Raw genomic sequence first — 23,800 nt, 5'->3', positions numbered from 1 at the left:
CCCTTCCCTTTAGAAGCTGTTGATGGTTATAATCTTTTTGTTTGATTTTTTTCCTCTGGGAATTTTATCCCAAAATTTGCTAGGAAACAATAATGACTGGGTACTTAAGAAAGAGGAAAGAAGTGGCCAAGCTCAGGGGTGATGGGTATCTGGCTGGATTTCTCTTATCTAGGGTTTGTCCTGGAGGCCAGAGATGTCGAGATATTACGACTGTGAAAATGGGAGTGGGTGCAGCCCCTTACTGTCTTTCTGTTTTCAGTGGGCAAAGGGACCATAGCGCTGTGCGGAGCATTTGTCAGAACTGTGGGTTTCCCTCTCCTGCTGCCTTTCTTCTTCTGCGAGTGGAGCTCTGCTTGTAAGAGCAGCCGTTGCACTGGGACCTGTTTAATGTTAGTTTTCTGTGTTGCTGTTCTGGTGGCCTGGAAAGGCCCAGGGATGGCCTTGGAGAGCCGACGCTTCAAAGGACGAGGAGAGACTTCTGATCTTGTCTCGGTCTTGGTGTTTATTAATTGTTTATCTAAAAGATTTTCTTTCAGCCCGACAGAGGTCTGCACAGCAAGTCAGCCATGGGCACACTCCCGAAGCCCCCGGGCGGTCACTTATCTTTATACCCTAAGTTACGTGTACAATATTTATCATTTTTCTCCAATACTTTCTACTCTTATTAACCTGTGCACTTCTAGTAATGACCAATCCCAAAGTGCCACCACCACCACAGAAGATGGAGGCCAAGAAGAAGAAGAAGAAGGACAGGACACGCCCCAATTCCTCCATCTTACTTCTCTAGACCCCCCTGTACCAAAATCCTAAACCCTGTGTTTTACACTTTAACTAACTTATCCCTTCACCATTCACCCAGTGGAATCCTCCCAGTCCTCATACAGGTCTCATCTCCTGTGTAGGATCAAAATCCTGCCACCAGACACTTCTGGCAACATTCCAGGATTCCCGAGCCCCCCAAGGGTGGTCTCGGCCTCTCTGCACCTCCATCCTGAGGTGCTGAGATCCCACAGTTTAACACTCTATGTCACTAAAAGAGGGACTTCTCATCATATGTTCAGGTGCTTGGGATCCCCACTTGAGCTTTCCTTGCTTTGTTTGGAGCTCGGCTGCCACTGTTGGGCCCATGTTTCTTCTTCAGCCATGTTCTGGGTTTTGGCGCACTGTAGCCCTGGCCTGCTAGGAACTCCTCCAGTTCCAGCTACAGCTGAAGAGCTTCTGATAGATCTTGTCCACTACCGCAGGATTTTTACTCTTTCCTGCTCTTCTAGCTTGCTGCTCCTGAGAGACCTGATGGGGCACCAAGATCAGCTGCCCCTCAGGTTTTTTAAAGCAAGGCATTTCTTCCATCCCTTCCCATCTTAGTCACTCCACCATTGCCGCGTGACCCCCGAGCTTGCGCTACAGTGCCCTCTGCTGCCATGGGGGAATCATTGCACACGTCCTGCGTGGCCAGGAGCCAGCAGCGCCCCTGCTGGCTGTGCCCGGAGGTGCTGTCCCCTCACCCCTGCGTATCCGGGCAGCAGCTGCGCCCTGCCGAGTGCTGTGGGACTGTGTGAGGTTTGGATCTCATCTCCTTGTCCCCAGGAATGCTGGCCACAGGCCGTAGGTGAGGCAAAGATGGAAGGATGGGAAGAGATGAGCTGTGGGCTGTCCCCTGGTGGTGTTGTTTTCCATTCCCACTCCTTTGGGGCCAACGTCACCATGATGACCTTTGGATGCTGAGTAGCCAGGGATGTTCTCCATCAGCCCCAAGAGAAAAGGGCACAAAAAAAAATTCCTCTCTAGAGAGCCCCAAACACTGCATTCTCCCTCCCTTCTTATTGGGCAAACTGGAGGAGTTGCCCCAGAACAACAGACGACTCAGAGACAAAGGCTTGAATGCAAGACAGTTTTAATAATTTTACAGAAGAAAAGGAAATGGCTCACAGTGAGCACCAAGAGCAGCCACTAAGGTAGAACTCCCATGTTGTGTTCTTTGCACTGCTCTGCAGAGGTAGGAAGGATGGCAGGTCCAGACTAGACTGCCTTGGGGAGTGAAGGACTGAAAAGGAGAAGAGAATTGCACAAGGAAGGCATGGTCCAAAGCTCTAAAGACACAATTTTCTGAAGCTCTATTTCCTGCCCAAAACCAAGCTTTGAAATCTTGGGTGTTCATGCCGGAAGACATTGCCAGCAGGTTTAGCAGGGACGGCATCTGCTGCCACCATAGCAGTTGGTGATGCAGGAGATGTCAAAGCCCCCAGAGCTGATGGGCACTCCGCCACAGCTGAGGATGTTGCCAACAGCAGCAGAGGTGGAGGATCCCACGGCGGTGTTCTGTGGGGAGGAGCTGAGGATGGGCCCAGGCAGGGTCACCAGCACAGCAGGCGGCTCAATGACAACGTGGGAGCTCTGGCACTGCCTGACACAGCACTCATTGCAGCTGCTGGCCAGCGGGCAGGGGCCACAGGGCTGGCAGCAAGGGTCACAGGGCTTGCAGCAGGACATGGCTCGGGCTCACAGGTGCACCTAGGATGGAAGGAAAGGGAGAAGCACAAAGTGAGGACATGTGAGAAGTAGCACTGCACCCAAACACCCTGCAGCCAAGGCACCTCCTGGCCCCCATTGCACGGCGCAGGTCAAAGCCCAGGAGCCACGTGAGCCAAGTCCCAGCCTCTCTCTGTCTGCACAAGACTTTCTCTCCCCTGCCCTCTCCCAGCAAAAGCAGCTCCCAGTCTTGCACCCACCCCTGTTAGCTGAACCCCACAGGTCTCAGGCAAGACATGCTCTTGAAGCGGCAGCAGGAGGATGCAGAGGAGAAGAGGCTTCCCACTCACCTGATTCCTGAAGAGGAGGAGGTGAGAGAAGTGTATGTGAGAGCAGAAACTTGGGCTGCCTTTTATAGCAGTCCTGCCCTGCCTCAGGCCCACAGGCACCTTAGTGGAAGCCACAATTTTCTGACCAGCTCATGTCAAAAGTGCACCAATCCCAGTTAATGGTAGGCATTCAGTCCTGGTTTCCTGCACTGCTGCCTTTTCATTTCCCTGCTAATTCTTTGTGCTTTCCTACATGAAGGGTCATTTCTGTAAGTGCTGGAATGAGAGATTCAAGGATTTCCTGGGCAAAACCAATGCCGGTGCATTTGGAATGCTTAGATCATAACTTGGCAGCATCCTCTGCAGAAATATGTGTTCACCTTTGTCATTCCTGTGGGTTTGTTTAGTCCAGGTTGTCAGGAACTGGGCGTCCGTCTCATGCTTCTTACCCACATACCCAAGGAATGCCATGTGAGGAGACATGACAGATAATTTTCTTTTTCCAATCTCTTCATTATGGTCACTCACTGTTGCCCAGAGCTCTGCATCTGCTGCTAGGGATGGACTCTCTTGCTATTCAAACAGTACACGGAGAAAAATTGTGTTGTCCTCATTTGGCTCATGGTTTTTCTGTGTAATCGCTGGGAGTTCCCTGAAATTACCAGGAGTTGTCTAGGGCCTGATCCTTCTCAAGGAGACCTGAGTAATTTTCTGCCACACTTGTCCCCGGTATCTCCTCAGAGGTGTTCCCAGAACTGCACATTTTTTCTGGCTGTTCCTGAGTCTTTGCTGACTCTCTGGGACCATACAGATCTTTGCATTATTCCAGGCTGGTGTGTTTGAGCACATGTACATTTTTCTGAGCTTGGGTGACCGTCCTGAGGGCATGTGCAGGTCAGCGCAGCAGGACTCTTCCCTGGAGTGTTCATGATCTCAGATAGAGATCCTTTGCCATCAGGAATGGCTCTTTGTATGGCATCTACAGCTGAATGGGCATGGCTTCCAGCTGGCAGAGAACTAGCACTGAAATCATCTTCTGCCTCCTGCACTCTCCGTTTCTTGTTTTCTGGAGAGGGAGAAACACCAAGACAGCCTGCCCACTTCTGCAGGTTGTTATCATTTAGTGGATCCCCTTCTGGTAGAACGTTGCAGGTGGCCAGGGAGGGACACTGGCTCCTCCTGTCCAGGCCAATGCCAGATGCATTTCTACATGTCAGCATCCTGGCGCAGACCTAGCTGGGCTAAGACTGCCTAGGAAATTTTTCTTGGATGAAAGGAACCCATATTCAGGTGTTACTCTACTGTGAGATACAGGACAGTTGGATCTACCCACTTAGCATAGGGTAATGCTGCTCCCTTCCCTTTAGAAGCTCTTGATGGTGCTTTTATTTGATTCTTTTCCCTCGAGGAATTTTATCCCAAAATTTTCTAGGAACCATTAATGACTGGGTACTACAGAAAGAGAAAAGAAGTGGCGAAGTTCAGGTGAGAAGGGCATTAAGATGCACTTCTCTTATCTGAGGGTTTCTCCTTTGGCCAGAGATGCCGAGACGTTTGGACTGGCAAGACGGGCTTGGTTGCAGCCCCTGGCTCTCTTTGTCTCTCAGCTTTTGTAGGGGAGAGACAATGCAGAGTTGTGGGGAGAATTCATCACCACTGTAGGGTTCTGTCTCCTGCTGCCTTTCTTTTACTGTGCGTGGAGCTCTGCTCATAGGAGCAGGCATTGATTTGGAACCTTGGTAACACTCTACCTCAGTAAAAGAGGGACTTTTCACCTTCTGTCCATATGTCCAGGTGCTCAGAATCCCGTACCCCGCCTTTCCTTGCAATGTTAGGATCAGGACTCCACTGAAGGACCCCTGCTGCTTCTTCAGCACTGCTCTGGATTTTGCTACAATGTAGCCATGCAGCCCCTGCCTGCTGAGACATCCCACAGTTCCAGCCACAGCTGCAGAGATCCAGATAAATCTCATCCACTACCCTGGAATATTTGCTCGTTCCTGCCATTCCAGCTTTCTGCCCCCCAGGGTCCATATGGGACACTGGGATCAGCTGCCCCTTAGGATTGTAAAGCAAAGCCTTTCATCCATCCCTTCCCGTCTCGGTCAAGCTGCCATTAGCGCATGGCCCCATCGCTCGCACCACAGCGCCCTCTGCTGCCATGGGGGAATCATCACATGCGCCCTGCGCGGCCAGGAGCCAGCAGCACCCCTGCTGGCTGTGCCCGGAGGTGCGGTCCCCTCAGCCCTGCGTGTCTGGGCAGTGGCTGGGCCCTGCCGAGTGCTGAGGGACTGTGTGAGGTTTGGATCTCATCTCCTTGTTCTCCAGAGTGCTGGCCACAGGTCCCCAGGCCAAGCAATGAAGGAAGGATAGGAAGAGATGAGTTGTGGACTGTCCCCTTGCGTTTTTGTTTCCCATCCCCACTCCTATGGAGCCAAAACCTTCATGATGGCCTTTGGCTGTCAAGTAGCCAGGGATGTTCTCCATCAGCTCCAATGAAAAGGGCAAAAAGAAAATCCACTGAAGCAAGCCCCAAACATTACTTTCTCCACCTTTTTCCTGAGCAAAATGGAGGAGATGTCCCAGAGCAACGCACAACTCAGACACAAAGGCTTGAATGCAAGACAGTTTTAATAATTTTACAGAAGAAAAGGAAATGGCTCTCAGAGAGCACCAGGAGCAGCCACTAAGATGGAGGTCCCATGTTGTGTTCTTTGCACTGCTGTGCAGATGAAGGAAGGATGGTAGGTCCACACTAGACTGCCTTGGGGAGTGAAGGACTGAAAAGGAGAAGAGAATTGCACAAGGAAGGCATGGTCCAAAGCTCTAAAGACAATTTTCTGAAGCTCTATTTCCTGCCCAAAACCAAGCTTTGAAGTCTTGGGTGTTCATGCCGGAAGACATTGCCAGCAGGTTTAGCAGGGACGGCATCTGCTGCCACCATAGCAGTTGGTGATGCAGGAGATGTCAAAGCCCCCAGAGCTGATGGGCACTCCGCCACAGCTGAGGATGTTGCCAACAGCAGCAGAGGTGGAGGATCCCACGGCGGTGTTCTGTGGGGAGGAGCTGAGGATGGGCCCAGGCAGGGTCACCAGCACAGCAGGCGGCTCAATGACAACGTGGGAGCTCTGGCACTGCCTGACACAGCACTCATTGCAGCTGCTGGCCAGCGGGCAGGGGCCACAGGGCTGGCAGCAAGGCTCACAGGGCTTGCAGCAGGACATGGCTCGGGCTCACAGGTGCACCTAGGATGGAAGGAAAGGGAGAAGCACAAAGTGAGGACATGTGAGAAGTAGCACTGCACCCAAACACCCTGCAGCCAAGGCACCTCCTGGCCCCCATTGCAGTGCCCAGCTGAAAGCCCAGGAGCCACGTGAGCCAAGTCCCAGCCTCTCTCTGTCTGCACAAGACCTTCTCTCCCCTGCCTTTTCCCAGCAAAAGCTGCTCCCCGGCTTGCACCAGTCCTGTCAGCTGAAACCCATGGGTCTCAGGCAAGAGCTGCTCTTGAAGCAGCAGCCAGAGGAGAAAGAAGAGAAGAGGCTTCACACTCACTTGATTCCTGTAGAGGAGTCTAGAAAAGTGGATGAGAGAGCAGAGATTTGGGCTGCCTTTTATAGCAGTCCTGCCCTGCCTCAGGCCCACAGGCTCCTTAGTGGAAGCCACAATTTTCGGGCCAGCTCATGTCAAATGTGCACCAATCCCAGTTAATGGTAGGCATTCAGTCCTGGTTTCCTGCACTGCTGCCTTTTCATTTCCCGGCTAATTCTTTGTGCTTTCCTACATGAAGGGTCATTTCTCTGTGGGCTGGGATGAGAGATTCCAGGGTTTCCTGGGCAAAACCAATGCTGTGTGCATTTGGAATGCACAGGCCGTCAGCTGGCAGCATTCTTTCAGAAAAATATGTTCACCTGTGTCATTCCTGTGGGTTTGGTTTTGTCCAAATTGTCAGGAAATGGGCGTCGGTCTCGTGCTTCTTGCCCACATGCCCAAGGACTGCCATGTGAGGGGTCATGACACATAATTTTCAGTTGCTTTTCCCATCTCTCCATGATGGTCATTCCCTGTTGCACACAGGTCTGCATCTGCTGGGAGGGTTGGACCCTGTTGCTAGTCAAACAGTGCCCAGGGAAAAATTAGGTGGGCTTCATTTGACTCATCGTCTTTCTGTGCACTCTCTGTGGGTCCTCTGGTAATATCAGGAGTTGTCGGGGGCCTGAAGCTTGACAAGGATACCTGAGTAATTTTCTGTCACTCTTGTCCCCAGTATCTCCTCGGCAGAGTTCCCAGAACTGCACACTTTTTCTGTCTATTCCTGAGTCTTTGCTGACTCTGTGTGTGCATACAGATCTTTGCATTATTACATGCTGGTGTGTTTGAAGTGTGTTTGAGCATATGTGCATCATTCTGTGCTTGGGTGACCGTCCTTAGGGCATGTGCAGGTCAGAGCAACAGGACTCTTCCCTGGAGTGTTCGTGATCTCAGAGAGAAAGATGTTTCCTTTGCCATGACTAATATCACTTTGTATGGAATCTACAGCGAAATGGTCACAGCTTGAAGCTGTCAGAGAACTAGCACTGAAATCAGCTTCTGTCTCCTGCACTCTCTGTTTCTTGTTTTCTGGAGAGGGAGAAACACCAAGACAGTCTGCCCACTTCTGCAGGTTGTTATCATTCAGTGGATCCCCTTCTGGTGGAACATTGCTGGTGTACAGCAATGCTGGTGTCCAGGGTGGGAGACAGGTTTCTCCTGTCCAGGCAAATGGCAGATGCACTTCTACATCTCAGCAACCTGGTGCTGACCGAGTATGACTGAGACCCCCCAGGAAATTTCTCTTGGACCAAAGGAACCCATATTCAGCTGTTGCTCTGCTGTGAGATTTAGGACAGTTGGATCTACCACATGGCATAGCTGAGTGCTCCTCCCTTCCCTTTAGAAGCTGTTGATGGTTATAATCTTTTTGTTTGATTTTTTTCCTCTGGGAATTTTATCCCAAAATTTGCTAGGAAACAATAATGACTGGGTACTTAAGAAAGAGGAAAGAAGTGGCCAAGCTCAGGGGTGATGGGTATCTGGCTGGATTTCTCTTATCTAGGGTTTGTCCTGGAGGCCAGAGATGTCGAGATATTACGACTGTGAAAATGGGAGTGGGTGCAGCCCCTTACTGTCTTTCTGTTTTCAGTGGGCAAAGGGACCATAGCGCTGTGCGGAGCATTTGTCAGAACTGTGGGTTTCCCTCTCCTGCTGCCTTTCTTCTTCTGCGAGTGGAGCTCTGCTTGTAAGAGCAGCCGTTGCACTGGGACCTGTTTAATGTTAGTTTTCTGTGTTGCTGTTCTGGTGGCCTGGAAAGGCCCAGGGATGGCCTTGGAGAGCCGACGCTTCAAAGGACGAGGAGAGACTTCTGATCTTGTCTCGGTCTTGGTGTTTATTAATTGTTTATCTAAAAGATTTTCTTTCAGCCCGACAGAGGTCTGCACAGCAAGTCAGCCATGGGCACACTCCCGAAGCCCCCGGGCGGTCACTTATCTTTATACCCTAAGTTACGTGTACAATATTTATCATTTTTCTCCAATACTTTCTACTCTTATTAACCTGTGCACTTCTAGTAATGACCAATCCCAAAGTGCCACCACCACCACAGAAGATGGAGGCCAAGAAGAAGAAGAAGAAGGACAGGACACGCCCCAATTCCTCCATCTTACTTCTCTAGACCCCCCTGTACCAAAATCCTAAACCCTGTGTTTTACACTTTAACTAACTTATCCCTTCACCATTCACCCAGTGGAATCCTCCCAGTCCTCATACAGGTCTCATCTCCTGTGTAGGATCAAAATCCTGCCACCAGACACTTCTGGCAACATTCCAGGATTCCCGAGCCCCCCAAGGGTGGTCTCGGCCTCTCTGCACCTCCATCCTGAGGTGCTGAGATCCCACAGTTTAACACTCTATGTCACTAAAAGAGGGACTTCTCATCATATGTTCAGGTGCTTGGGATCCCCACTTGAGCTTTCCTTGCTTTGTTTGGAGCTCGGCTGCCACTGTTGGGCCCATGTTTCTTCTTCAGCCATGTTCTGGGTTTTGGTGCACTGTAGCCCTGGCCTGCTAGGAACTCCTCCAGTTCCAGCTACAGCTGAAGAGCTTCTGATAGATCTTGTCCACTACCGCAGGATTTTTACTCTTTCCTGCTCTTCTAGCTTGCTGCTCCTGAGAGACCTGATGGGGCACCAAGATCAGCTGCCCCTCAGGTTTTTTAAAGCAAGGCATTTCTTCCATCCCTTCCCATCTTAGTCACTCCACCATTGCCGCGTGACCCCCGAGCTTGCGCTACAGTGCCCTCTGCTGCCATGGGGGAATCATTGCACACGTCCTGCGTGGCCAGGAGCCAGCAGCGCCCCTGCTGGCTGTGCCCGGAGGTGCTGTCCCCTCACCCCTTCGTATCCGGGCAGCAGCTGCGCCCTGCCGAGTGCTGTGGGACTGTGTGAGGTTTGGATCTCATCTCCTTGTCCCCAGGAATGCTGGCCACAGGCCGTAGGTGAGGCAAAGATGGAAGGATGGGAAGAGATGAGCTGTGGGCTGTCCCCTGGTGGTGTTGTTTTCCATTCCCACTCCTTTGGGGCCAACGTCACCATGATGACCTTTGGATGCTGAGTAGCCAGGGATGTTCTCCATCAGCCCCAAGAGAAAAGGGCACAAAAAAAAATTCCTCTCTAGAGAGCCCCAAACACTGCATTCTCCCTCCCTTCTTATTGGGCAAACTGGAGGAGTTGCCCCAGAACAACAGACGACTCAGAGACAAAGGCTTGAATGCAAGACAGTTTTAATAATTTTACAGAAGAAAAGGAAATGGCTCACAGTGAGCACCAAGAGCAGCCACTAAGGTAGAACTCCCATGTTGTGTTCTTTGCACTGCTCTGCAGAGGTAGGAAGGATGGCAGGTCCAGACTAGACTGCCTTGGGGAGTGAAGGACTGAAAAGGAGAAGAGAATTGCACAAGGAAGGCATGGTCCAAAGCTCTAAAGACACAATTTTCTGAAGCTCTATTTCCTGCCCAAAACCAAGCTTTGAAATCTTGGGTGTTCATGCCGGAAGACATTGCCAGCAGGTTTAGCAGGGACGGCATCTGCTGCCACCATAGCAGTTGGTGATGCAGGAGATGTCAAAGCCCCCAGAGCTGATGGGCACTCCGCCACAGCTGAGGATGTTGCCAACAGCAGCAGAGGTGGAGGATCCCACGGCGGTGTTCTGTGGGGAGGAGCTGAGGATGGGCCCAGGCAGGGTCACCAGCACAGCAGGCGGCTCAATGACAACGTGGGAGCTCTGGCACTGCCTGACACAGCACTCATTGCAGCTGCTGGCCAGCGGGCAGGGGCCACAGGGCTGGCAGCAAGGGTCACAGGGCTTGCAGCAGGACATGGCTCGGGCTCACAGGTGCACCTAGGATGGAAGGAAAGGGAGAAGCACAAAGTGAGGACATGTGAGAAGTAGCACTGCACCCAAACACCCTGCAGCCAAGGCACCTCCTGGCCCCCATTGCACGGCGCAGGTCAAAGCCCAGGAGCCACGTGAGCCAAGTCCCAGCCTCTCTCTGTCTGCACAAGACTTTCTCTCCCCTGCCCTCTCCCAGCAAAAGCAGCTCCCAGTCTTGCACCCACCCCTGTTAGCTGAACCCCACAGGTCTCAGGCAAGACATGCTCTTGAAGCGGCAGCAGGAGGATGCAGAGGAGAAGAGGCTTCCCACTCACCTGATTCCTGAAGAGGAGGAGGTGAGAGAAGTGTATGTGAGAGCAGAAACTTGGGCTGCCTTTTATAGCAGTCCTGCCCTGCCTCAGGCCCACAGGCACCTTAGTGGAAGCCACAATTTTCTGACCAGCTCATGTCAAAAGTGCACCAATCCCAGTTAATGGTAGGCATTCAGTCCTGGTTTCCTGCACTGCTGCCTTTTCATTTCCCTGCTAATTCTTTGTGCTTTCCTACATGAAGGGTCATTTCTGTAAGTGCTGGAATGAGAGATTCAAGGATTTCCTGGGCAAAACCAATGCCGGTGCATTTGGAATGCTTAGATCATAACTTGGCAGCATCCTCTGCAGAAATATGTGTTCACCTTTGTCATTCCTGTGGGTTTGTTTAGTCCAGGTTGTCAGGAACTGGGCGTCCGTCTCATGCTTCTTACCCACATACCCAAGGAATGCCATGTGAGGAGACATGACAGATAATTTTCTTTTTCCAATCTCTTCATTATGGTCACTCACTGTTGCCCAGAGCTCTGCATCTGCTGCTAGGGATGGACTCTCTTGCTATTCAAACAGTACACGGAGAAAAATTGTGTTGTCCTCATTTGGCTCATGGTTTTTCTGTGTAATCGCTGGGAGTTCCCTGAAATTACCAGGAGTTGTCTAGGGCCTGATCCTTCTCAAGGAGACCTGAGTAATTTTCTGCCACACTTGTCCCCGGTATCTCCTCAGAGGTGTTCCCAGAACTGCACATTTTTTCTGGCTGTTCCTGAGTCTTTGCTGACTCTCTGGGACCATACAGATCTTTGCATTATTCCAGGCTGGTGTGTTTGAGCACATGTACATTTTTCTGAGCTTGGGTGACCGTCCTGAGGGCATGTGCAGGTCAGCGCAGCAGGACTCTTCCCTGGAGTGTTCATGATCTCAGATAGAGATCCTTTGCCATCAGGAATGGCTCTTTGTATGGCATCTACAGCTGAATGGGCATGGCTTCCAGCTGGCAGAGAACTAGCACTGAAATCATCTTCTGCCTCCTGCACTCTCCGTTTCTTGTTTTCTGGAGAGGGAGAAACACCAAGACAGCCTGCCCACTTCTGCAGGTTGTTATCATTTAGTGGATCCCCTTCTGGTAGAACGTTGCAGGTGGCCAGGGAGGGACACTGGCTCCTCCTGTCCAGGCCAATGCCAGATGCATTTCTACATGTCAGCATCCTGGCGCAGACCTAGCTGGGCTAAGACTGCCTAGGAAATTTTTCTTGGATGAAAGGAACCCATATTCAGGTGTTACTCTACTGTGAGATACAGGACAGTTGGATCTACCCACTTAGCATAGGGTAATGCTGCTCCCTTCCCTTTAGAAGCTCTTGATGGTGCTTTTATTTGATTCTTTTCCCTCGAGGAATTTTATCCCAAAATTTTCTAGGAACCATTAATGACTGGGTACTACAGAAAGAGAAAAGAAGTGGCGAAGTTCAGGTGAGAAGGGCATTAAGATGCACTTCTCTTATCTGAGGGTTTCTCCTTTGGCCAGAGATGCCGAGACGTTTGGACTGGCAAGACGGGCTTGGTTGCAGCCCCTGGCTCTCTTTGTCTCTCAGCTTTTGTAGGGGAGAGACAATGCAGAGTTGTGGGGAGAATTCATCACCACTGTAGGGTTCTGTCTCCTGCTGCCTTTCTTTTACTGTGCGTGGAGCTCTGCTCATAGGAGCAGGCATTGATTTGGAACCTTGGTAACACTCTACCTCAGTAAAAGAGGGACTTTTCACCTTCTGTCCATATGTCCAGGTGCTCAGAATCCCGTACCCCGCCTTTCCTTGCAATGTTAGGATCAGGACTCCACTGAAGGACCCCTGCTGCTTCTTCAGCACTGCTCTGGATTTTGCTACAATGTAGCCATGCAGCCCCTGCCTGCTGAGACATCCCACAGTTCCAGCCACAGCTGCAGAGATCCAGATAAATCTCATCCACTACCCTGGAATATTTGCTCGTTCCTGCCATTCCAGCTTTCTGCCCCCCAGGGTCCATATGGGACACTGGGATCAGCTGCCCCTTAGGATTGTAAAGCAAAGCCTTTCATCCATCCCTTCCCGTCTCGGTCAAGCTGCCATTAGCGCATGGCCCCATCGCTCGCACCACAGCGCCCTCTGCTGCCATGGGGGAATCATCACATGCGCCCTGCGCGGCCAGGAGCCAGCAGCACCCCTGCTGGCTGTGCCCGGAGGTGCGGTCCCCTCAGCCCTGCGTGTCTGGGCAGTGGCTGGGCCCTGCCGAGTGCTGAGGGACTGTGTGAGGTTTGGATCTCATCTCCTTGTTCTCCAGAGTGCTGGCCACAGGTCCCCAGGCCAAGCAATGAAGGAAGGATAGGAAGAGATGAGTTGTGGACTGTCCCCTTGCGTTTTTGTTTCCCATCCCCACTCCTATGGAGCCAAAACCTTCATGATGGCCTTTGGCTGTCAAGTAGCCAGGGATGTTCTCCATCAGCTCCAATGAAAAGGGCAAAAAGAAAATCCACTGAAGCAAGCCCCAAACATTACTTTCTCCACCTTTTTCCTGAGCAAAATGGAGGAGATGTCCCAGAGCAACGCACAACTCAGACACAAAGGCTTGAATGCAAGACAGTTTTAATAATTTTACAGAAGAAAAGGAAATGGCTCTCAGAGAGCACCAGGAGCAGCCACTAAGATGGAGGTCCCATGTTGTGTTCTTTGCACTGCTGTGCAGATGAAGGAAGGATGGTAGGTCCACACTAGACTGCCTTGGGGAGTGAAGGACTGAAAAGGAGAAGAGAATTGCACAAGGAAGGCATGGTCCAAAGCTCTAAAGACAATTTTCTGAAGCTCTATTTCCTGCCCAAAACCAAGCTTTGAAGTCTTGGGTGTTCATGCCGGAAGACATTGCCAGCAGGTTTAGCAGGGACGGCATCTGCTGCCACCATAGCAGTTGGTGATGCAGGAGATGTCAAAGCCCCCAGAGCTGATGGGCACTCCGCCACAGCTGAGGATGTTGCCAACAGCAGCAGAGGTGGAGGATCCCACGGCGGTGTTCTGTGGGGAGGAGCTGAGGATGGGCCCAGGCAGGGTCACCAGCACAGCAGGCGGCTCAATGACAACGTGGGAGCTCTGGCACTGCCTGACACAGCACTCATTGCAGCTGCTGGCCAGCGGGCAGGGGCCACAGGGCTGGCAGCAAGGCTCACAGGGCTTGCAGCAGGACATGGCTCGGGCTCACAGGTGCACCTAGGATGGAAGGAAAGGGAGAAGCACAAAGTGAGGACATGTGAGAAGTAGCACTGCACCCAAACACCCTGCAGCCAAGGCACCTCCTGGCCCCCATTGCAGTGCCCAGCTGAAAGCCCAGGAGCCACGTGAGCCAAGTCCCAGCCTCTCTCTGTCTGCACAAGACCTTCTCTCCCCTGCCCTCTCCTAGCACAAGTATCTCCCGGCCTAGCATCAGCCTATCTCAGCTGAACCCCACAGGTCTCTGGCAAGAGCTGCTCTTGAAGTAGCAGCAGCAGGCAGAGGAGAAGAGGCTTCCCACTCACCTGATTCCTGAAGAGGAGTAGGAGGTGAGAGAAGTGGATGAGAGAGCAGAGACTTGGGCTGCCTTTTATAGCAGTCCTGCCCTGCCTCAGGCCCAGAGGCACCTTTGTTGAATCATAATTTCCTGACCAGTACCTTTCAAATATGAACCATCCCAGTTAGTGGTAGGGGCTCTGTCCTGGTTTCCTGCACTGCTGCCTTTTCATTTCCTGGCCAATTCTCTCTGCTTTCCTAAATGAAGGATCGTTTCTCTAAATGCTCAAATTAGAGATTCAAGTATTTCCTGGGCAAAACCAATGCTGTGTCCATTTGACATGCTCATACCGTCACTTGGCAGCATGCTCTGTGGACAAATATGTTCACCTGTGTCATTCCTGTGGGTTTGGTTTTGTTCAAGTTGTCAGGAACTGGGCGTCAGTCTCATACTCCTTGCCCACATGCCCAAGGACTGCCATGTGAGGGCTCATGACACATCATTTTCTGTTTCTTTTCCTATCTCTCAGTGATGGTCACTCACTGTTGCACACCGGTCTGCATCTGCTGGGAGGGTTGGACGATGTTGCTACTCTAACATTGCTCAGAGAAAAATTGTGTTGGCCTCATTTGGTTATTGGTCATTCTTTTCAATCTCTCTGGGTCTCCTTGAAATACCAGGAGTTTCGTGTGGCCTGATCCTTGTCAAGGATAACTGAGTAATTTTCTACCACACTTGTCCCCAGTATCTCATCTGCAGAGTTTCCTGATCTGCACATTTTTTCTGTCTGTTCCTGACTCTTTGCTGACTCTCTGGGACCATACAGATCTTTGCATTATTCCATGCTGCTGTGTTTAAGGACGTGTGTATCATCCTGTGGTTGGGTGACCCTCCTGACGTCATGTACAGGTCAGAGCAACAGGACTCTTCCCTGCAGTGTTCATGATCTCAGATAGAAACATGTTCCTTTGCCATCAGGGATGGCACTTTGTACGGAATCTACAGGTAAATGGTCATGGCTTCAAGCTGGCAGAGATCTAGCACTGAAATCACCTTCTGCCTCCTGCCCTCCCCATTTCTTGTTTTCTGGAGAGGGAGAAACATCAAGGCAGCCTGTCCACTTCTGCAGGTTGTTATCATTTAGCGGATCCCCTTCTGGTGGAATGTTGTAGGTGTCCAGGGTGGGACACAGGTTCCTCCTGTCAAGGCAAATGGCAGATGCACTTCTACATTTTAGCAGATGGTGCTGACTGAACAACCATGAGATCCCCCAGGAAATGTTTCTTGGACCAAAGGAACCCATATTCAGGTGTTGCTCTGCTGTCCGATATAACAACATAGCATACTTGAGTGCCTGTTCCCTCCCCTTTAGCGGCTCTTGAGGATCAGACTTATTCTTTTTGATGCTACTTGCTTAAGGAATTTTACCCCATAATTTACTGGGAAATATTAATGACTGTGTTCGTAAGAAAGAGAAAAGAAGTGGCCAAGCTCAGGGAAAGATGTCATCTGGTTGCACTTCTCATATCTGCGGGTTTCTATTGGTGGCCAGAGATGCTCAGACAGTTGGATGTTGGAAAAAGTAGTTAAGTGCAGCCCCCGGCTCGCTTTCTTTCTCCACTAATGGAGGGGAGAGAGACTGTAGTCCTGTGAAGAGCATTTATCACCATTGTGGTGTTCTATCTCCTGCGACCTTCCTTCTATAGTGAGTGGAGCTCTGTTTGTAAGAGCAGTCATTGCACTAGGACCTTGTTAACACTCTATCTCAATGAAAGAGGGATTTTTCACCATGTGTTCAGTTGCTCGGAATGCAGACCTCATCTTCCCTTGCAATGCTTGGAACTGGGCTGACACTGTTGGGCCTCTGTGGCTTTTTCTGCACTACTCTGAGCTTTGCTGCACTGTAGCTCCCTACCTGCTGAGACATCCCTCAGTTCCAGCTACGGCTACAAAGATTCTGATAGATCTGCCCACCAGCTCAGGATTTTTACGCATTCCTGCTTTAAAGCTTGCTGCTTCTGAGAGTCTAGCTGGGGCAGCCGGATCAGCTGCCCCTCGGGATTTGTAAACCAAAGCCTTTCTTAAATCCTTTCCCATCTCTGTCTAGACGCCATTACCACATGGCCCCCGAGCTCGCACCACAGCGCCCTCTGCTGCCATGGGGGAATCATCGCACGCGCCCTGTGTGGCCAGGAGCCAGCAGCGCCTCTACTGGCCGTGGCCAGGGGTGCGATCCCGTCAGCCCTGCGAGTCTGGGCAGCAGCTGGGCCCTGTTGAGTGATGAGGGACTGTGTGAGGTTTGGATCTCATCTCCTTGTTCCCAGATGTGCTGGCTACAGACCCTAGGCCAACCTATGAAGGAAGGATGGGAAGAGAAGAGTTTTGGGCTGTCTCCTAGCGTTTTTGTTTCCCATCCCCACTCCTATGGAGCCAAAGCCTTCATGATGGCCTTGGGCTGCCCAGTAACCAGGGATGCTCTTTATCAGCTCCAAGAGAAAGGGGCACAATATAAAATCCACCGCAGTGGCCCCCAAATATTGTTCTCTCGATTTTTTTCCTGTGCAAACTGGAGGAGGTGCCCAGGAACAACAGGTGACTCAGACACAAAGGCATGAATGCAATACAGTTTTAATAAGTTTACAGAAGAAATGGAGATGGCTCTCAGAGAGCACCAGGAGCAGCCACTAAGATGAAGATCTCATGTGGTGTTCTTTGCACTGCTCTGCAGAGGTAGGAAGGATGGCAGGTCCTGACTACACTGCCTTGGGGAGTGAGGGACAGAAATGGAGAGGAGAGGACAATTGCACAAGGAAGGGATGATCCAAAGCTCTAAAGACAATTTTCTGAAGCTCTATTTCCTGCCCAAAACCAATCTTTGAAGTCTTGGGTGTTCTTGCCGGAAGACATTGCCAGCAGGTTTAGCAGGGACGGCATCTGCTGCCACCATAGCAGTTGGTGATGCAGGAGATGTCAAAGCCCCCAGAGCTGATGGGCACTCCACCACAGCTGAGGATGTTGCCAACAGCAGCAGAGGTGGAGGATCCCACGGCGGTGTTCTGTGGGGAGGAGCTGAGGATGGGCCCAGGCAGGGTCACCAGCACAGCAGGCGGCTCAATGACAACGTGGGAGCTCTGGCACTGCCTGACACAGCACTCATTGCAGCTGCTGGCCAGCGGGCAGGGGCCACAGGGCTGGCAGCAAGGCTCACAGGGCTTGCAGCAGGACATGCCTCAAGGTCACAGGTGCACCTAGAATGGAAGGAAGGGAGAAGGACAGAGTGAGGACACATGAGAAGCAGCACTGCACCCAAACTCCCTGCAACCAAGGCACCTCCTGGTCCCCATTGCAGTGCCCAGCTCAAAGCCCAGGAGCCACGTGAGCCAAGTCCCAGCCTCTCTCTGTCTGCACAAGACCTTCTCTCCCCTGCCCTCTGCCAGCACAAGCCGCTTCCAGCCCTGGGCTCTTGTAGCCCATCTTAGCTGAGACCTCCAGCCAGGCAAGATCTTGCCTTGAAACAGCAGCAGCAGCAGGCAGAGGAGAAGAGGCTTCCCACTCACCTGATTCCTAAAGAGGAGGTGAGAGAAGTGGATGAGAGAGCAGAGACTTGGGCTGCCTTTTATAGCAGTCCTGCTCTGCCTGAGGCCCAGAGGCACCTTTGTGGAAGCCGTAATTTTCTGACCAGTACCTGTCAAATATGAACCATCCCAGTTAATGTTAGGGATTCAGTCCTGATTTCCTGCACTGCTGCCTTTTAATTTCCTGGCTAATTCTCTATGCTTTCCTACATGAAGTGTTATTTCTCTAAGTGCTGGGATGAGGGATTCAAGGGTTTCCTGGGCAAAACCAATGCTGGGTGCATTTAGAATGCTCAGACCATCACTTGGCAGCATCCTCTATGGACAAATATGTTCACTTGTGTCATTCCTGGTTTTGTTCAGGATGTCAGCAAATGGGCGTCACTCTTGTGCTACTTGCCCACATGCCCAAGGACTGCCATGTGAAGGCTCATGAGACATCTTTTTCTCTTGCTTTTCCCATCTCTGCTTGTTGGTCACTTACTGTTGCACACAGTTCTGCATCTGCTGCGAGGGTTGGACCCTGTTGCTACTCAAAGAGTTCTCAGGGAAAAATTGTGTTGGTCTCATTTGGCTCGTCAGCTTTCTGTGCCCTCTCTGTGGGTCCTCTGGCAATATCAGGAGTTGTCTGGCGCCTGATCTTTGTCCAGGACAACTGAGTAGTTTTTCACTACGCTTGTCCCCTGTATCTCCTCAGCGGAATTCCCAGAACTGCACGTCTTTTCTGGCTATTCCTGACTTTTTGCTGACTCTTTGGGACCATACAGATCTTTGCATCATTCTATGCTGAAGTGTTTGTACAGACAGACAGCATTCTGTTCTTGGGTGACCCTCCTTAGGGCATGTGCAGGTCAGAGCAGCAGGACTCTTCACAGGAGCATTCAGGATCTCAGCAACACATGTCTCCTTTGCCATCAGGAGTGGCATTTTGTGTGGAATCTACAGCTAAATGATCACGGCTTGAAGCTGGCAGAGAACTAGCACTGAAATCAGCTTTTGCCTCTTGTACTCTCCATTTCTTCTTTTATTGTGAGGGAGAAACAGCATGGCAGCCTGCCCACTTCCACAGTTTGTTATCATTCAGTGGATCCCCTTCTGGTGGAATGTTGCTGGTGGCAAGGTAGGACACAAGTTCTTCCTGTCCAGGCACATGCCAGATGCACCTCTACATCTCAGCAGCATGGTACAGACTGAGTATGGCTGAGCCCGCCCTGTAAATCGTTCTTGGACCAAAGGAACCTATATACAGGTGTTGCTCTGCTGTGAGATATATGGCAGTTGGATCTACCTACATAGCATAGCTGAGTGCTGTTCCCTTCCCTTTAGTGCTGTTGAGGGTCAGAATCTCTTTGTGTGATGCTTTTTCCTCCAGGAATTTTGTCCCATAAGTTGCTAGGAAAGATTAAGATCTGGGTAGTTGAGAATGACAAAAGAAGTAGCCAAGCTCAGGGGAGGTGGGTATCTGGCTGCATGGCTCATCTCTGAGGGTTTCTCCTGGAGGCCAGAGATGCCAAGACCTATTTGGAGTGGGAAAATGGGGTTGGGTGCAGCCCCTGGCTCTATTTCTCTCTCTGTTTTCTGAGGTGAGAGTGCAGCACAGTGGGGAGAATTTGTCGCCCCTTTTGTGTTTTGTCTCCTGCTGCCTTTCTTCTACTGTGAGGGGAGCTCTGCTTGTAAGAGCAGGTGTTGCACTGGGACCTTGTTAACACTCTACATCACTAAAAGGGGGACTTTTTACCATATGTCCAGGTGCTTGGAATCCTTACCTCACCTTTCCTAGCTCTGCTTGGAGCCAGGCTGCCACAGCTGGGCCCCTGCTGCTTCTTTGGCACTGCTCTGGGTTTTGCTGGACTGTAATCCCACAGCTCCTGCTTGCTGAGACATCCTGTAGTTCCAATAAAAGCTGCTGAGCTTCTGATAATTCTTGTCCACAACCCCGAGATTTTAGCTGGTTCCTGCCTTTCCAACTTGTTCCTCCTGAGAGTCCAGCTGGGGCACTGAATCATCTGCCCCTCAGGCTTTGCAAACCAAAGTCTTTCTTCCATCCCTTCCAATCTCGGCCAAGCCGCCATTACCACTTGATCGCCAATCTCACACCACAGCGCCCTCTGCTGCCATGGGGGAATCATCACACGTGCCCTGCCCAGCCAGGAGCCAGCAGCGCCCCTGCTGGCTGTGCCCGGAGGTGCGGTCCCCTCAGCCCTGCGTGTCTGGGCAGCAGCTGGGCCCTGCCGAGTGCTGAGGGACTGTGTGAGGCTTGGATCTCATCTCCTTGTTCCCAGGTGTGCTGGCTATAGACCCAAGGCCAGGCAATGAAGGAACAATAGGAAGAGATGAGTTGCGGGATGTCCCCAGGCATTGTTGTCTCCCATCCCCACTCCTTTGGAGCCAAATTCTCCGTGATGCCCTTTGGCTGCCAAGTAGCCAGGCATGTTCTTCATCCGCTCCAAGGGAGAAGGACATCAAATTAAAATCCGCTCCAGCGAGCCCCAAACATTGCGTCCTGCATCTTTTTCCTGAGGAGAATGGAAAAGTTGCCCCAGAACAACAGATGACTCAGACACAAAGGCATGAATGCAAGACAATTTTAATAAGTGTATAGAAGAAAAGGAGATGGCTCACAGAGAGCACCAGGAGCAGCCACTAAGATGGAGCTCCCATGTGGTGTTCTTTGCACTGCTCTGCAGAAGTAGGAAGAATGGCAGGTCCTGACTACACTGCCTTGGGGAGTGAGGGACAGAAATGGAGAGGACAATTGAACAAGGAAGGGATGGTCCAAAGTTCTAAAGACAATTTTCTGAAGCTCTATTTCCTGCCCAAAACCATGCTTTGAATTCTTGGGTGTTCTTGCCGGAAGACATTGCCAGCAGGTTTAGCAGGGGCGGCATCTGCTGCCACCATAGCAGTTGGTGATGCAGGAGATGTCAAAGCCCCCAGAGCTGATGGGCACTCCACCACAGCTGAGGATGTTGCCAACAGCAGCAGAGGTGGAGGATCCCACGGCGGTGTTCTGTGGGGAGGAGCTGAGGATGGGCCCAGGCAGGGTCACCAGCACAGCAGGTGGCTCAATGACAACGTGGGAGCTCTGGCACTGCCTGACACAGCACTCATTGCAGCTGCTGGCCAGCGGGCAGGGGCCACAGGGCTGGCAGCAAGGCTCACAGGGCCTGCAGCAGGACATGGCTCGGGCTCACAGGTGCACCTGGCACAGAGGGCAGGGAGAAGCACAAAGTGATAACACGTGAGAAGCAGCACTGCACCCAAACACCCTGCAGCCAAGGCACCTCCTGGCCCCCATTGCAGTGCCTAGCTCAAAGCCCAGGAGCCACGTGAGCCAAGTCCCAGCCTCTCTCTGTCTGCACAAGACCTTCTCTCCCCTGCCCTCTCCCAGCACAAGCAGCTCCCAGCCCTGGGCTCTTGCAGCCCCTCTTGGCTGAGACTTCCAGCCAGGCAAGAGCTGCTCTTGAAGCAGCAGCAGCCAGAGGAGGAGAAGTGGCTTTGCACTCACCTGATTCCCGAAGAGGAGGAGGTGAGAGAAGTGGATGAGAGAGCACAGGCTTTTGCTGCCTTTTATAGCAGTCCTGCCCTGCCTTGTGCCCAGCGACACTTAGTAGAACTAATAATTTTCTGACCAGGTCATGTCAAATGTGCACCATTCCAGGTAATTGTATGGGCTGTGTCCTGTTTTCCTGTCCTTCTGCCTTTTCATTTCCTGGCTAATTTCTCATGCTTTCCTACATGAATTGCTACTTCTCTAAGTTGTGGGGTTAGAGGTTCTATGATTTCCAGGGCAGAAAGACATCATCACAGGCAGAAGACTCTGATCAAGGGCCAGTGGCATCCCATATAGACAGGTAATGTTGACCTGGGTCATTCCTGGGGGTTTATTTTTTGTCCAAGTTGTCAGGAAATGGGCATCACTCTTGTGCTTCACTTCCACGTGCCCAAGGACTCCCTTGTGAGGGGACATATTTTATGTCCACCGCAGAGTTCCTAGCTGGTGATGTTTCTTGGCCTTATTTGAGCATGCAGATTATTGTCTGGCTCCATGCAAATATCTGTAAGCCCTCGTGTGTCTGTCTGAGCTCGGGAACCCTCATCCTGGGAGCATGTGCAGGTCATGGCCAGGGGACTCTCCCCTTGTGTGTCCTTGAGCCCCACAGTGCTGCCTCTTGCACTTGTAGAGGGAGCCAATTCACAGCTCAATTGTGCAGCCTTTGGCCTTTCCGAGAAGTGTCCAGGGAACTGAAGCACAGCCTGCACCTCCTGCACTCTTCTGTTCTTGCTTTATATTCAGGGTGAAAGGCCAATAAATCTTTCTGGCCTCGGCAGATTGTCATCCCTAAATCAATCCTTTCTGGTGCAGTGTTGCTGGTGACCAAGAGGGGACACAGCCTCCTCATGTCAGGGCCAGTGCAAGATGCACTTGTACAGCTCAGCAACCTGGTGCTGAGGCAAAGGTTGAGATCTTCCTACAAGTATGTCTTGAACTGAAGGCACCATGTTCCTGTATTGCTCCACTGAGAGATGTAGGAGAGTTTCTCTGGAGGAGTCAACAGATTTGAGTCAAACTCTTTGGGTTCTCTAGTCCAGGTTTTCTATATCCCCGCCCAAAAAAACCTGAATCTCAGGGCCTAGCAATTGTGCCTTGGGAGCAGGAAAATATGACTTAGGACAAACTGATGAATTCCTGCTTCATTTTCTTATGCAGGTCCAGCAGATTGCACAGAAAGAAACTGTTGTATTCCAACTGGAACCCTCCATTCTGCATCCCACTGTGCTGCTTAAGGGTGGTGGAAATAGAAGAACCAGGAACAAAGGAAAAGAAAGAAAAAGAGATGGAGATGGATTAAAGTAATTTCAGTGCTTTTTTTCCCCCCTGTTTCTCACAATAAGGTGAATGTTCTCCAAGTCAAGCCTGGTTTTTCCTCTGATGGTAATGATGAGTAATCCCACTGTTTTTACCTTAACCCACAACCTTTTCCAAATTATTTTCCCATGACCCATAAAAGATGGAGACTGAGACAGCAGCTGGGTGCGTCTGAAAGCTAGTTAAGGTCTCTGTGCTTTTGTAACAATTATGGTAATGAGAAATGTCTTTAGTGTTTTTCATTTACACAGCATTTTTCCGATTTCTGTGTGTGCCAGCAGAAGCAAATCTCTTTCTCTCACTGTTCCCCTCAGAGGACAGTGAGCAATGTTGTCATTTGGCTTTTGTGCTTGTGGTGCACCCTTTCTTGCAGGACATGTTTAATGAGGATCCAGAGAGGAACGGACCACACTGCCCCAGTTTAGAGGCAAGTTTAGGAGAAAATCACTCTGTAATGTGTGTTTAGTCTAAATAAATAGTTCCAGCAATCATTTTCCACAAATAAGAAATGAATGCTAGTGAATGAAAGCGAAGAAAACCCCAACCATTTATTGACAGATTGCCCACACTGCATGGGAAAAGGTAAATAAATGTTAGATATTAAACTGTCAGACCTTGCACCCCTCTCCCTTCCCCTCTCCCCACCAGGAAAAAAACCTAAAATGCCAGGCAAAGAAAAAAAAAACCACAACAGCTTGCCACATGGTGAGGAGAAAGATGGCACTGGCTCCTGTCTCAGGAGGAAAATCAATTCCGAAGTTTCACACAGCTTCTTGGGAAAACGGATGGGAACCTGGTGAATCCCTGGTTTTGGTCCCCTCTTCACAGCAGATAAAGCAGGAAGGGAAAAAACCTTCTTGCTTAAACTAACAAAAAACCCAAGCAGACAAAGCAAAAAAGTCAGACTCCCCAGCACTCCTGACACTTGGGGGGTGAGGCTTGAAAAAGCCTGCTGAAGAACTGAATCCTCCTCCATCCCCTGGGACACACCTTAGAGATAAAGCAACCATATCTGGGGCATGAAGCACATGGTAAGGGAATAGACTAATCATGGTAAAACCACCCCAAGACACACACACAGCCAGAAGCTGGAACGCAGTAGATTCTAATGAGTCTAAAGAGAAAAATAAATTTTGAAGAGGAGGCAAGAGTAAAAAGCTCAGCATGGACAGCCCAAGGTCAGTCCACAACAGAGGCAGAAGTGAGGGAAGTCTGCCCTAGGCTAGTCTAGGATCAAGGATAGGAATCAAGGCTGAAAAAAGCAGAAAATAAAAAAGGAAAAAGTGGGAAAGGAGAAAGCAGTGGAAAGGAATGGGA

General features: G+C 50.9%; 6 pseudogenes; all 6 read right to left on the bottom strand.

Annotated features, from left to right (window-relative positions):
* Positions 1-2,181: 2,181 nt before the first annotated feature.
* On the bottom strand, positions 2,182-2,988 carry LOC131568699 (feather keratin Cos2-2-like; annotated as a pseudogene).
* A 2,725-nt stretch (positions 2,989-5,713) lies between these two features.
* Positions 5,714-6,516, bottom strand: LOC131568698 (feather keratin Cos2-2-like; annotated as a pseudogene).
* Positions 6,517-9,899: 3,383 nt separating this feature from the next.
* Positions 9,900-10,706, bottom strand: LOC131568697 (feather keratin Cos2-2-like; annotated as a pseudogene).
* Positions 10,707-13,431: 2,725 nt separating this feature from the next.
* LOC131568695 (feather keratin Cos2-2-like) lies at positions 13,432-14,941 on the bottom strand (annotated as a pseudogene).
* Positions 14,942-16,956: 2,015 nt separating this feature from the next.
* Positions 16,957-19,731, bottom strand: LOC131568694 (feather keratin Cos2-2-like; annotated as a pseudogene).
* A 754-nt stretch (positions 19,732-20,485) lies between these two features.
* On the bottom strand, positions 20,486-21,256 carry LOC131568530 (feather keratin Cos2-2-like; annotated as a pseudogene).
* Between the last annotated feature and the right edge of the window lie 2,544 nt (positions 21,257-23,800).

The sequence above is a fragment of the Ammospiza caudacuta genome, chromosome 27, assembly GCF_027887145.1.
Source record: "Ammospiza caudacuta isolate bAmmCau1 chromosome 27, bAmmCau1.pri, whole genome shotgun sequence".
NCBI classification, from domain to species: domain Eukaryota; kingdom Metazoa; phylum Chordata; class Aves; order Passeriformes; family Passerellidae; genus Ammospiza; species Ammospiza caudacuta.
This window is presented reverse-complemented; position numbering and strand designations above follow the sequence as displayed.